We start from the raw sequence: 13,769 nt of genomic DNA on the forward strand, positions 1-13,769 counted from the left end.
AATGCCAAAAATCAGAAGCTATGTTATATTATTAACATGGTAATCAAATGAGAACTCACTGCCTTAAGTGCTTACATAGGTGAATATAAAGAATAAAATACATGAAATAAGTATCTAATTCAAAACAGGACAACAAAAATAAATTGAAGGAAAGCAGTGAGAAAAAAATTAAGCCAAAATTGAATTAGAAATCAGAAAATAAAGTAAGAAAACCCACTCTAAGTTCTTTTCAACAAATGGTCTTGGAAGACAGCTATGCTCACCACTGGACTACCAGTGCCACCCACCAACAAATGGTTTTGGGATAACTGGATATCCACTTTCAAAAGAATGGATTTGAATCCCTGCCTCAGATCATATACAAAATTAATTAAAAATGGATCAAAGGCCTCAGCATAAGAACTAAGAGGTAAACGTAATAGGAGAAAATACAGGCATAGATCTTCATGAACTCAAATAAGGCTATGGTTTCTTAGCTATAACACTAAAAGCACACATCATAAAATAAAAAGCGGATAAAATGCCCATGATGGATTTTAAAACATTTCTGCTTCAATGGACACTATGAATAAAGGGAGAAAATAGCTCATAGAATGTGGGAGAAAATTTTTACCAATCATTTATCTGATGAGGGATTTAAGTCTAGACTATACAAAAAGCAATTACATTTCAATAATAATAAGGCAACTAACAACGATATATTTAAGGAATTGGTTCAAACACAAGTTTTTCCAAGCTTTCTGATCCCATATAATGGGGCACATTTTTCTTTAAGTGAGTGAATATAATCATCTTCAATGGGTACCTGAATTAATGTTTTCATATGAAGAAAATAGTGGCTGTGGTTTTTGTAGACAATTATAAAATAAAATTGTTTCACACCAAACAAAAAAGAGACAAAGAAGGGGGGAAAGCCAGACATATCCATAGTGAGGTACAACTCCACACCCTCCAGGATGGCTAGCCAGATAACAAGTGTTAACAAGGATGTGCAGAAATTGGATCCCTCATACACTGCTGATGGGACTGCAAAATTGCTCAATCTCTTTGGAAAATAGTTTGGCTCAAAGGCTAAGTGTAGGGTTACCCTGTGACCCAGCAATTTGACCCCCAAGGAGTATCCAAGAGACATGAAAATGTACATCCACACAAAAACTTGCCACAAATGTTACTAACCCCATTATTCATAATAGACAAAAATTGAAGACAACCCAAATGCCCAACAACTGGGGAATGGCTGAAAAAACTGTGGCCTATCCATACAATGGAATAATATTTGGCAACAGAGAGGAATGATGCATGTTACATCCTGTGTGGACCTTCAAAACATTATGCCATGTGAAAGAAGCCAGTCACAAAGGGCCATACTGTAACACTGCATTACATGAGTGTCCAGAACAGGTGAATCTACACACAGAAAGTAGACTGATTGCCAGGGCCTAGGAAAGGTGGGCAAGTGAGCGAGATGGCTGAAGAGTGAGGGGTTTCTTTGGGGTGATGAAAAGTCTCTGCATTCAGTTATGGTGATTGTTCTGCCACTCCATAAATACACTAAAAGCCATTGGCTATGTACTTGGTATGGGAGGATTGTGTCGCATGGGTATGGTATGGGGGTTAAACCTCAATAAAACTGTTAGGTTTTATTACATCATTAATTTTTTAAGTTTCATTTATTCTTAAGTGACAAGTAATAATTGTACATATTTATGGGGTATAATGTGATGTTTCCATATGTATGTACATCACAGAATGAAAGTTACAGTTAGGTAGGAGGAATAAATTCTAGGGATCTATAGTTACTAATGTCCTACACATTTCACCATAGCTAAAAGAGGGGATTTGGTAAGGGGGAGAGGGAGAAGGGACATGAAAAGAGAAAAACTGCGCATTGAAATTGACCAAATTATGCTATGTGCATAAATAGATCATGGGGAATTTTACCTTATGTATGTCTAAAAAGCACCAATTAAAAAAAACAATAAATAAATAAATAAATAGCAGAAAGACTCATAGAATAGAGAAAGGGGAACATTTATTTGCATGGAAATAAGCAAAGAAGTCTTCTTCTTCTTCTTTTAAGATGCAGACAGAGGTTTATTTCGGAAAGTAGAGGCATATTCAAGGTAGAATATGGGCCATCTTCAGAGGGAAAAACAGTGCCCCCCCACATCATTTCTTATTTTGTGTACTTGTGTTCTCTCTCCCTTTGATTATCAATTGATTTCTCTCTTTTATTGATTTATTTTAAGAAAAAAAATTTCAGATAAAAATTTAACAGTTAAATTAACATATCCATTACTGCAAATATTTATCATTTCTCCATGGTGAGAACATTTAAAATCTTCAAAATGTTTTTATCAGTGCATTATAGTTATACATAATAGCCAGGTTCATTTTGACATAATCCTACATGCATGGAATATAATTTGCTCTACCTCGATCCCCAGTCCTTCCTCTTTCCCTCCTCTCCTCCCTCCCTGGTTCTTTGAATGTGTCTCTACTTTCCTAAATAAACCTCTGTCTGTATCTCAAAAGAAGAAGAGGAGGAGGAAAAGGGGGAAGAGGAAGAGGAGGGCAAGGTGGGGGAGGAATGGAGAAATGTCAGGGAGACATTAATGTTTTTTTAAATCACAAGACTTCTTTGCTTAATTCCATGCAAATAAATGGATAATACTAGATGAAATAAAACTATGAAAAAGCCAATACATCAAAGATAACCCTGGAAGGGATAGAAAATCTAAGCCACCTACATTCCACAATGGAAAATAAGTGATTGTATTTATCATTTTTCTCTTATTAAAACTGTGATAGAAAATACTCAGAAATTTCAGGAGCTTAAAAAGAGAAGGATTTGTTTGCTCATTTACATTACATATGAACTTCAGTTGTGTACACCATGATTAACTGTTTCTTGTACCCTCTTCATTCAGGGATCCAAGCTGAAGAATCAGCCCTTCTTTGGGATCCCTTTCTTCGGTAAAAGAAGAAAAAAGCAAGACAACTTAATAGAAACACAATAACTTTTAAAGAGTTTGCCTGGAAAGGGCACACATCACATTCAGTCAAAGATTGGGGTGTATAATCCTCTTTCAGGTAAAAAAGAAGACAACTGCTGACAAAATATAGTCTGGCCAGGTGTGATGGTGCATGCCATGTGATGAAAGAGAAGAACTCATATCAAATAAGACCAAAAGGGAGGGGGAGGGAAATACCTAGGGGGAAAAACTTCAAAACAGGTATTCAAGACATATGAGAGAAAACTCTCAAACTCTAATTAAAGGATCAATTCAAGAAATATATATAAGATTATAAAATAGGGGCTAGGGTTGTGGCTCAGTGGTAGAGCGCTCACCTAGCATGCATGAGGCACTGGGTTCGATCCTCATAACCACATAAAAATAAAAAATAAAGATATTGTGTCCACCTAAAACTAAAAAATAAATATTTTTTTAAAAAAGATTATAAAATGGTGCTAACACCATTCAATTAACAGCTGATAGAAACAGTTATTTGTAGGATACCAAACTAACATCACACTGAGTACCACCTGGTCACAGAGAGAAACAGAGTTTTATCCAGTTATTCCTAAAATCCAGTAGGAGTTCTTAGCATTGGTCAATCATGGCACACAACATCATATGATGTATTTTAGCCAAAATTGTGTAACTTAGATGTAATCAGACTGCTAGAAATGAACTTCTAGTTATAGGAATACAGGATCCCAAGGAACAAGCTATTTCCACTAGGAGGAAATGAGCAGAAGGATCCGACAGCCCATGTCACCATGGGCACAGGGGTCAATACGGCTTTGTGTTGAATGGCCTGGGCTGGGACCTGAAAATTTGAGAAAACAAGTTCCAGGTGATGCTGCAGTCAGTGAACTTGATTAGGAGAAAGAGGAGATAGGAGCTATCTCTTCATGCAGTCACTGCTATGAAAAATGAACTGTCATAGACTAAAAAAACTACAGAGGGAATTTTAACAATGAGCCCCAATGCATGGTCCTGGATAGGATTCCTATTTTGACAAACCAACTTGAAAGGATAATTTGGGGGATAACTGGAAAAAGTTGAATATGGACTAGTGATAGACAATAATAAAGAGTTATTAATTAGATTGTTATAAAAATGTTATTTGGGGTTTAAAAGGACTGAGGGTTTTTCTCTCTCATTTTTTCTTTGTTTATTAAGATGCAGGATAAATATTTTGGGGTCTAAAGTCACAATAATTATAATTTACTTTAAAGTTTCTTGGCATAAATATGTGAATTTTGAAAACTTGTACCAGGTGCAGATGATATCTGTATGGATACTCCAGAAAGGACTATCTGCTTTGTAAAATACAAATGTAAGACTCTTCCCAACAATTCAAATGAAGGAGACAAATAAATTGAAATAATAAGAAAATAAATCATAGTTAAAGGGAATAGAGATCCAAGATTTACTCTGAGAATTTCAAAACCCCAAAGGAAGTAAAACATTAGAACCAGAAGCAATTTTTACTAAAATGGAAGGGTCACACACTAAATGGTTCTGTGAACTCTGCACATAATTTTTGAAGGATAAAAAGATTTATACATTTAAACATCCTGAGATTTTTTTTTAATTTCAAAGATACACAGTCATCAAATACTAAACCGCATGTATTGAGAGTTTACTGTCCAGATGATTCCCAAAGTGCTCTACCTTCTTATCTTGTTTACCCTTCATTTTGTATCAAGAAGAAATAGGGTTTGAATCTTGATTTTACACTAAAAAGCTGTGTGAATTATGCAAGATCTCTGAACATCAATTCCTCACCTGTAAGTGGATACAATAAATGGCTTCTTCTTGCTTCAAAATGAAGCTTAAACAAGATAAGACAGGTAGAGAACATTGGGAAGCATCAGGTCACAACATAAACATCTCAAAGGAGGCTCATGGGCTTTCTGCACCTTGCTGGGTATCCTGACATACATATTTCCTGCCCCTATTTTTAACACCACTATAATTTACCACAATATCTCCACTGTAATTGGTAAGTCCAGCTATACCACCAGATGCAAGCTTCTTAAGTCATGCCCCTGTGTGTCTCATTCACCACAGTGATTCCCCAGTGTTTAAGGTAATGCCTGGCACAAAAGAGATCTTCAAGATACATACAATGCCCCAAGTAATGGAATACATGAACACTGGATACACATCACTCAGCTCCTCCATTCTGTGTTCAGAGGGAGGCACATGGAAGTGAAGGGAAAGATGCTTTCCCTAAGTTTGTGTGGAGGTTTCTGGAGAGTGCTGTTGACTACCTCTGTATTCCAAGAAGTTTAAAACTCTGCCCTGTCAGGCTGGGGATATAGTTCAGTTACTAGAGTGCTTGCCTCACATGCACAAGGCCCTGGGTTCAATTCCCAGCCCTGCAAAAAAAATTTTTTAAAAAACTGTCCTGTCTGCAATCAGGTCCAACGAACCAACAATAGGCTTGCCTTAAAGCACTTAAAACCCAGTAAGAGATTAATAGACATTCTCTGTTCCCTCCCACACGTAATAGATAGGATCAGTCCCATAGGAAGGAGCTTCTCAGCCAAAGTACAGGTCCCCTTTCCTGGAGCACCTACCTTTCTAAGTGTTTCATCTGGGATGAGAGTAGGAAATCCAAAGACTTCACCAGTCAGTCCTCCAGCACCTGGGGTTGGCTTGTTTGAGAAGACTTCCCAGGCCACACCAGCCTGAGGGGGATCCTCCTCCATCTGCTCTCACCCATCATTTTTTTCTGTACCCCCCTCACCCAAAAATCTGCTCACTCCAAGACTGCCTGGAGCATCTCTTATCTTTTAGCTGGAAAGACTTTCAAGCTTACGTCAATTTTTCCTGCCAAACTGTGCAATTGTCAAGACTTCATTGTACTTTCATTATCAAATGATGAAATCTTGTCTTCTCTATTTGACTTGGGCTTTCTAGAGGTGAAGAGCAAGCTTCATTTACACAATCCCCACAAGACCTAGGACACACTAGCTTTGCTGTGGTGAACAGGGGCCCTCTCATGTCCCACCCTAGTTGTGAGCCTCACCCCACTGCCTGTGCCCATCTCAGCCACAATTACAATGACCTGGTGCCTCCTCTTCAGTTCTCTAAGTCAGGGACTTAACATGAAAAAGCTGTCAGCACTCTGAGACTGTCTCTGTCTGGAACAAAGAGTATGATAACAAGCTTTCTTGCCTCCTCTGGTGCAGTGGAACTTTCCTGCACCCCAACTGCAGCTGGATTGCAGATGGGGGGTTCCTTTCATTAATATCAGGACCTCTGGAATAGCCAGAGTCTCAGTCCTGGGCTATAAGAGGACTTATCCATGTATTTACAACCCAGGTAGAATCAGTGTGAGCTCTCTAGTGTCCTCTGGGAGGCTAGAGCTTCATAATTGTCCCATGCCCCACACATTCCCTCAGGGGCAATTTCTTAGAAGGGGGAAAGATAAGGTCCAGTGGCATTGGGCTTCCTCCAATAAAAACTACAAATAAATAACAGGTAGAAGTATGTTTCTTATACTGAACTAAAAGGCCCGTTCCATCCATTAAAAAAGAAAAAAAATATCCTTTGGTCCACAACATTTGAAATTATTTTCTTCAAATGAAGTCAGAAATGTGCTCTGTTAGTATTTCATCATGTGGAATTCTTGTGGAAAGGGAATAACTATTCAGATAGCAAAAAATGTATGAAGTCATTTTCATTATCATTTCAACATGGATTTTTTTTTATCACAGTCTTTATAAGAAGGTCATGCTAATCATGGTTGGACATTGGGGAGGGGACCAAGAGTGAGACACAAGGCTCAATGGAAATATGCCAAGAGACAGAGAAGCCAAATTCAGAGGTTCTTTTTGGTCAAGTTTGGACAATGGGGTAACAAAATAAATGATGTAATTAATTATAACCAAAATAATAAAATAAAAGTAAGTATATCATACTGACATAAATAGATTAATGAATGGATGGGCAAATGAATGAATAAATAAATAAGCAAACCAACAAGAAAGAAAAGTTCTTCCTAGGGATAGAATTTCAACTCATAAATTTTGAAGCCAGGATGGCATTAGGAAAAAAAAAAAAAAAAGCAATACTTAGCAAACATCACAGTAACAGTTGTTGCAGGATATTTATTTATGACAAAGGAAAATTAGTGTCTGCTCAGGACACACTTCTGTAAATATCACCTGTTTTAAGTGATTAAAGAGTCAACATGCCTGTATTAGAACAAATCATGGGGCTTCTGATACAATGCACTGATTCTGTGGTATTCCTGGCAAAATGTGCACACCCTGAACCTCAGTATAAGAAAACAGCAGACAAAATCCTTACAAGGCAATTCTGGAGTGATATCAACAAAATGGTGGTCAGCACTGAATGCCAGTACCCAGATATCCCACTCCTCATTGCAGAGTCCCACTTCCTCCCCACCAGTACCCTTACCTAAGCAAGGTAAGTTCTCAATCCTAGCAGGATTGAGAACTGGAATGGGGCTGAAACTTTAAAACCTCACCCTTATAACCCGGAATTTTCCTTCAAAGAAACAGGCACTATTAACAAAAGGGAAATTGTAAATAAAAATATTGGTTTGTGTAGCTACAGAGTGAAGACAGATTTCTGAGCTGGAAATCAGCTTTTAAGTGTGGTTCATTTGATCCACTGTATTCAAATGTCAAATTAAGAAATTAAACAAAATACTCCATTTTACTCCCTTGTCTAGGATAAAGACCTAAGTGACAGTTTTAAGCTGTAAACATCTTGTTCAGTTGTCAGATTATGTATTTTTGTTTAATCTCCTTGGTTAAAAAATTTTTGTTTTCAAGGTACTTGGGTTTCAAAGATTACATTTATGTCCTATGGAATGTAACTGTCTTTATTTATTAGATTTGTTTTTAAATGACACATGATTGTTAAATATATTTATGGGGGAATGTATGATGTTTTGATGCTACCATTCATTTTGTAATGATCAAAACAGGGTCTATGGCATAATGCATCTTTCATCTCAGGTGAAAATGAAAGAAAAATCAAGATGAACATAGCATTTCCAACAACAGTCTTTCTCTAAAGCAGGCAGCTAATGCACAGCTCATGCTGCTGCCAGGAATGTGAACTTTAGTCTTCTGCACCTTTCCATTGAAGGCATCTTGAATGACAGGTTACATGATGGGGCACATCAAGAGGTTTTTGGACCTTTCTTTTATGGACATTTTCATTCTGTTAATACATTCTTTATCTTCTTTTGGCACTAGCCACTCTTCTTCACCTTTCACTAGAAGTTTCAAATTCTCCCAGTCTTCAAATACATGGTCTTTGTTAAATTATTGAGAGGTAAAATATACATTGTTTAAAGCTATGTCAAGAAAATGCTATTAAGAATATTTTCAGTATTTTCATTTAATTTTGCAAACATAAGAAATAACCTGGCTGGGTATAGAATGTTGAGTTGTAAGATTTTCTTCTGGCATGGGTGTTTTCAGGAAAAATCTCAAGGCACTTTTAACTCCTATTTCTTTTTAAATAATGTGTTATTCTTTGGCATTAACATTTTTCTGGGAAAAAGTCATTCTTATCAATAAAATACAAAAATATTGGTTGTGCATGGTGGCACCTGTAACAACATCAGCAACCTAGAAGTCTGAGGCAGGAGGACAAAAATTTGAGGCCATCCTGACAACTTAGCAAAACCCTGTCTCAACATAAAATGTAAATAAGATATGAGGCTGTAACTCAGTGGTAGACCACCCCAGGCTTCAATCTCCAACATTTTGTAACAGGGACAATGGCAAGAACTGTGTCTTAACTAACTCTATTTGAGGTTAGATCTACTTTACAATTCACACCTTGTAAAGTTATTTTTTGTTTTTGCTTTTGCCACGTGTTGGAAATTATTTAAAAAATCACCTTTGAATGAATGATATGCTAATAGTTGGACTCAATTATTACAGGAAAAAGATATAAATACTGGTCCCAAGATCACCTCATCAGTAATCTTCCTTTAGTTTTTCAGAGTCTGGGACAGTTGATGGTCTTCAGATAATATCAAAGTATGAGCCAAGGACTTTTTAATTCTGTTCTATAGTTATAAATGGAATACTGTTTAACATGCAAGGATTAATGTGTCTATCAAAAGAATCCTAGAGATGGCCTATGAGATGAAAGTTAATTGTTATCCCAGGGATATTCTGAAAGAAAATAAAAGAAACACAGCCCCTGGATGACAAATACCCCATTCAGTAGGTAGCCTTCCTGCACCATCCCACACACCTCCTTTCCTCCCTATTTTGTAATGATCAAAACAGGGTATATGGCATAATCCCTTTCAAGTACCTGAGTTCCCTAAGAGGATGTTTGAGGATGACAGCCCCTCCATCTTCACAGGGATGGCCCTTGAATGAACCCAACTTCCTGTACTTCAACTCACATACCCCAAGTATTGGCTTTTTAGAAGCAAGCAAAACGACTTAGAGCATGTAAGAATTTTACATCTACCATGTACAGTCTGATACAAGATGTGGTAAAACACATGTATACATATATTAAAACTGGAAGTGAATACTCCATAAGGGTAATGTTATGGTGTTGGTTTAGAGGTGGTAAAATGCCAGTTAACTCTGTGCCAAATACCATATCAAAAATTTCTTCCAGTGCTCACTTTGGCAGCAAATACACTAAAATTGGAACGATACAGAGAAGATTAGCATGGCCACTGCCCAAGATGTCTTGCAAATTCATGAAGCATTCCATGTTTTTTATTTTTAAAATTTTCACTTTATATATATATTTTTCCCTCATTTATCTGTTTGCCTTGATTCTCTTTCTCTCTTTTCCTCTGCTAACAGCAAATCTCTATTGTTCTCTTTTTCAATCCTCCTCTAATTTTTTAGTTCTATCTTCTCTCCTCCTCCCACATAATCATCACATCCTATAACTTGCCTCTTCTCTCCCAGTCCACCATTTGAAATTATAAACTCTTTTGCAAACTTATTGTTTTATTGTGCAATAACTAATTACATTGTTCCTGTTTATTATGGCAATTAACATTGTAAACATCAAAGCAGAAACTATTTGGTTTAATGCTGTTTATTTTTTGCATTGATTGTTATTTGTTTCACCCCAAACTGTTAATTACTGGAAACCTCAGCGACACTGTAAGTCCACAGGATAGAAACTCTATTGCTTCAGATCCATACTGTTAGATGAGTAGATATACAAACAACATGAAAAACCAAGAGAACAAATCATCCCCCCAAAAAACCAATAGAATCCATCAAAACCCCAGAGAAAGAAATGTTAGATAAGGAGTTAAGAATGTACATATTTAAACTGATCCATGAAGTAAAGGACAATGTAAGGAGTGAAATCAGAGAAAAAATACAGGAAGCAAAAGATCATTTCAATAAATAGATTCTGAAAAACAAGCAAGCATAGATTTTCAAAATGAAGAAATCAATAAACCAAATAAAAATTCAATGGAAAGCATTACCATCACACTAGACCAATTGGAAGACAGAGTTTCAGGTAATGAAGATGAAATTTACAATCCTGAAAATAAAGGTGACATAAAAGATTTTAAGAGATCATAAACAGAAATATGGGATAACATGAAAAGATCAAATTTAAAATTTATTGGAATAGAAAAAGGCTCAGAGATAGAAATCAAAGCACAATCTTTTCAATAAAATATCAGAAAATTTCCCAAACCTAAATAATGAAGTAGAACATCAAATATAGGAGGCTTACAGGACACCAAATATGCAAAACTATAACAGACCTACACCAAAGCACATTATTATGAAAATACCTAAATACAAAATAAAGATAAAGTGTTAAAGGCTGCCAGAGAAAAATGACAGGTCATGCTTAGAGGAAAACTAATCCAGATCTCAGCTGATTTCTCAACCCACAACCCCAAAGCAATCAGGTCTTGGAATAATATATAAAAGCTCTGAAAGAAAATAAATGCCAGCCAGGAATACTATACCCAGGAAAATTAAGCTTCAGAAATTATTTTTTTAGATAATAATACACAATAGTTTATTCTTTTTTAAAAAATAAAGCATTTTGATCATTTAAGAATTGTTTTAGAAGTATTTTAAATATAATTTTTATGTAGGAATTTTCAAAGTTTTTTTCAGCCTAAACCCTTAACCTAAAAGAAAGGCTTATGTGACATTTTAAGTAATAGGGACAAAAGTCAACCTGGTCTGCTTGAGGTAAGATTTGAGGCCTGGGACCCATCTACTTACTTGCTTGTTCATGTCATCTGAAGTGTAGTACAAAAGAACTTTACTCTGCACTACCGGAAAGCCACAGTTCTGTATTAATAGAAACTATTTGTGAATTTTAATCATCCACCATTTTTTTCTTACACACTCCTTGATATATTATGTACTTAGTTAGAGGTTGCCTATAAAACTCAACAAAAATGCACACATATATTGCTAAATCAGATAGCTAATCTCCTATCTAGAATCCATATATTGTCAATATCCTCTAATAATTCCTGGTCATTGAGACCAACCAAGAGAATATCAAATTATCATTCTTTGTCCCATTTTGTTTTTCAGCAATGAGCTTATCAACAGGAAAACTAACTGTTCAAGCATGTAAGTCTAGTTAGCTTATATAAATAAGTTGAATTTTCACAAAATCAAAGCTATCTTCAAATATTAGCTCATAATTTCCCATTTATGTTTCATATTTTTAAATTAATTAATTGATTAATTTTTGTATTACAATTCTTAATGTACCATTATACCATAATTTATCATCTCTGATTATATATAAGGTATGTTGACACTAAATTCACATCTTCATACATGTATTTTGTATAATGAAGCTTCAGAATTATAATGAAATAAAAACTGAATGATAAACAAAAATTAAAAGAATTCTCAACTAGAAAGTCTGTTCTATAAAACATACTCAATAAAAATTTTCATGAAAAGAAAGGAAAAATAAAAGGGAAAAAAAAGCAAAAGAAGAAACAACACTAGATGAATAGTCAACCAAAGGAGAAACTACTTCAAATTAAAAACCAAAAATAAATCAAAATGACAGGGAATAAAAATCATTTCTCAGGCTGGGGTTGTAGCTCAGCAGTAGAGTGCTCGCCTAGCACATGCGAGGCTCTGGGTTCAATCCTCAGCACCACATATAAATAAATAAAATATAGTTATTGTTTCCAACTACAACTAAAAAAAGAAATATTTAAAAAAATCATTTCTCAATAATAACATTGAATGAAAATGGCCTAAACTCATCAATCAAAGGACATAGACATAGACTGGCAGATTGGATTAGAAAACAAGACCCAACAAACGAGATTTACCTCATAGGCAAAGACATCCACAGAATGAAGATAAAAGTATAGGGGGAAAAAAAACATGTCATCTCATAACAAGCAGGAGTTTCTATGCACATATCAGATAAAATGGACTTCAAGCCAACGTTAATCAGCAGGGACAAAGAAGACATTTCATACTGTTTAAGGAAATATACATCAACAAGACATAACAATCATAAATATTTATGCCCCAAACAATGGAGCACTTATGTACATCAAAAAAATTCTTCTCAATTTCAAGAATCAAATAGACCACAATACAATAATACTGGGTGACTTTAACACAGTTCTTTCACCACTGGATATATCCTCCAAATAAAAATCAAATAAAAAAGCTATAGAACTAAAAAACTACAATTAATAATTTAGACTTAACAGACATATATGAATATTTCTTCCATCAATGACTGAATATACTTTCTTCTCAGCAGCACATAGATCCTTCTCTAAAATAGACCATGATATTAGGTAACTCTTAGCAGAAAAAGAAGAAGAAGGAGAGATAACACCTTGCATTCTGTCATATCATAATGGAAAGAAATTAGAAATAAACAATAAAATAAAAAATAGAAGCTACTCTAATACCTAGAGACTACATGATATGCTATTGAATGATCAATGGATAGCACAGGAAATCAGGGATGAAATAAAAAAAAATACTTAGAGGTAAATGAGAATAGCAATACAACATATCAAAATCTCTAGTGTCGCGACTTCTTGCCCGCAAGAAAGACGCAACTCAAGAATCTTCTTTCAGCAGTTTTATTCAGGCCTCTGATAGTTCTTCTTCTCTCTCCCGGATTCTTCTCACCCCTCGGATGCCCCTCCCAGCCTTAATAAAGCATCTCAAGCCCCAATGCAAAGCAGCCACGTGGAGCTTTCTCATAGGGTGATGAAAAGTCATGCGCCAACTCTCCCAAATAAGGAGTTGTTTGTCACAGACCACAGCGGAGCCAGCGCCATCTTGTAATGGCGACCATAATTTGCATAAACGGCAGAAGCGGCTCACCACAGTTCCCCCTTTCTGTTTTCTTAAAACAATACAGGCAAGAGTAGAGGTCCTATCCCACTGTGCAGAAGCGGCTGCATAGTATGGCTCAGTCTTAAGGAGGGCCCTTCCCCAGATCCGAGACCATATCAGCCGACGCCTTTTTTCGTGGGGCGGGGAGTGGACGCGTTTAACCCGCATGCAATAGGACATGCTCTCCTTGAGGTCCACGTCAAGGATCACTCAAGTGCAGGGCTTTGCCTCGCATCCTGTATCGTGGCGATGGTGGACGAAGGGGGATAACTGAGGCTGAACTGTAGCTGTTTATAACGACAAACAAGTTGACAGCACCCTGAAAGAAAAGCACGGACTTTAATGCGATAGAAAAGCACTAGTGTGGAAACCCATCTGCGTGCAATGGCAACAAGAC

General features: G+C 36.1%; 1 non-coding gene across 1 annotated transcript; it reads left to right on the top strand.

Moving 5' to 3' along the window:
* The first annotated feature begins 9,649 nt into the window (after nucleotides 1-9,649).
* Nucleotides 9,650-9,755, top strand: LOC125613744. The gene has a single exon (XR_007344312.1). It is a non-coding gene; the product is annotated as a U6 spliceosomal RNA (small nuclear RNA).
* Nucleotides 9,756-13,769: the final 4,014 nt, after the last annotated feature.

This window comes from Marmota marmota, unplaced genomic scaffold (assembly GCF_001458135.2).
Source record: "Marmota marmota marmota unplaced genomic scaffold, marMar, whole genome shotgun sequence".
NCBI lineage: Eukaryota > Metazoa > Chordata > Mammalia > Rodentia > Sciuridae > Marmota > Marmota marmota.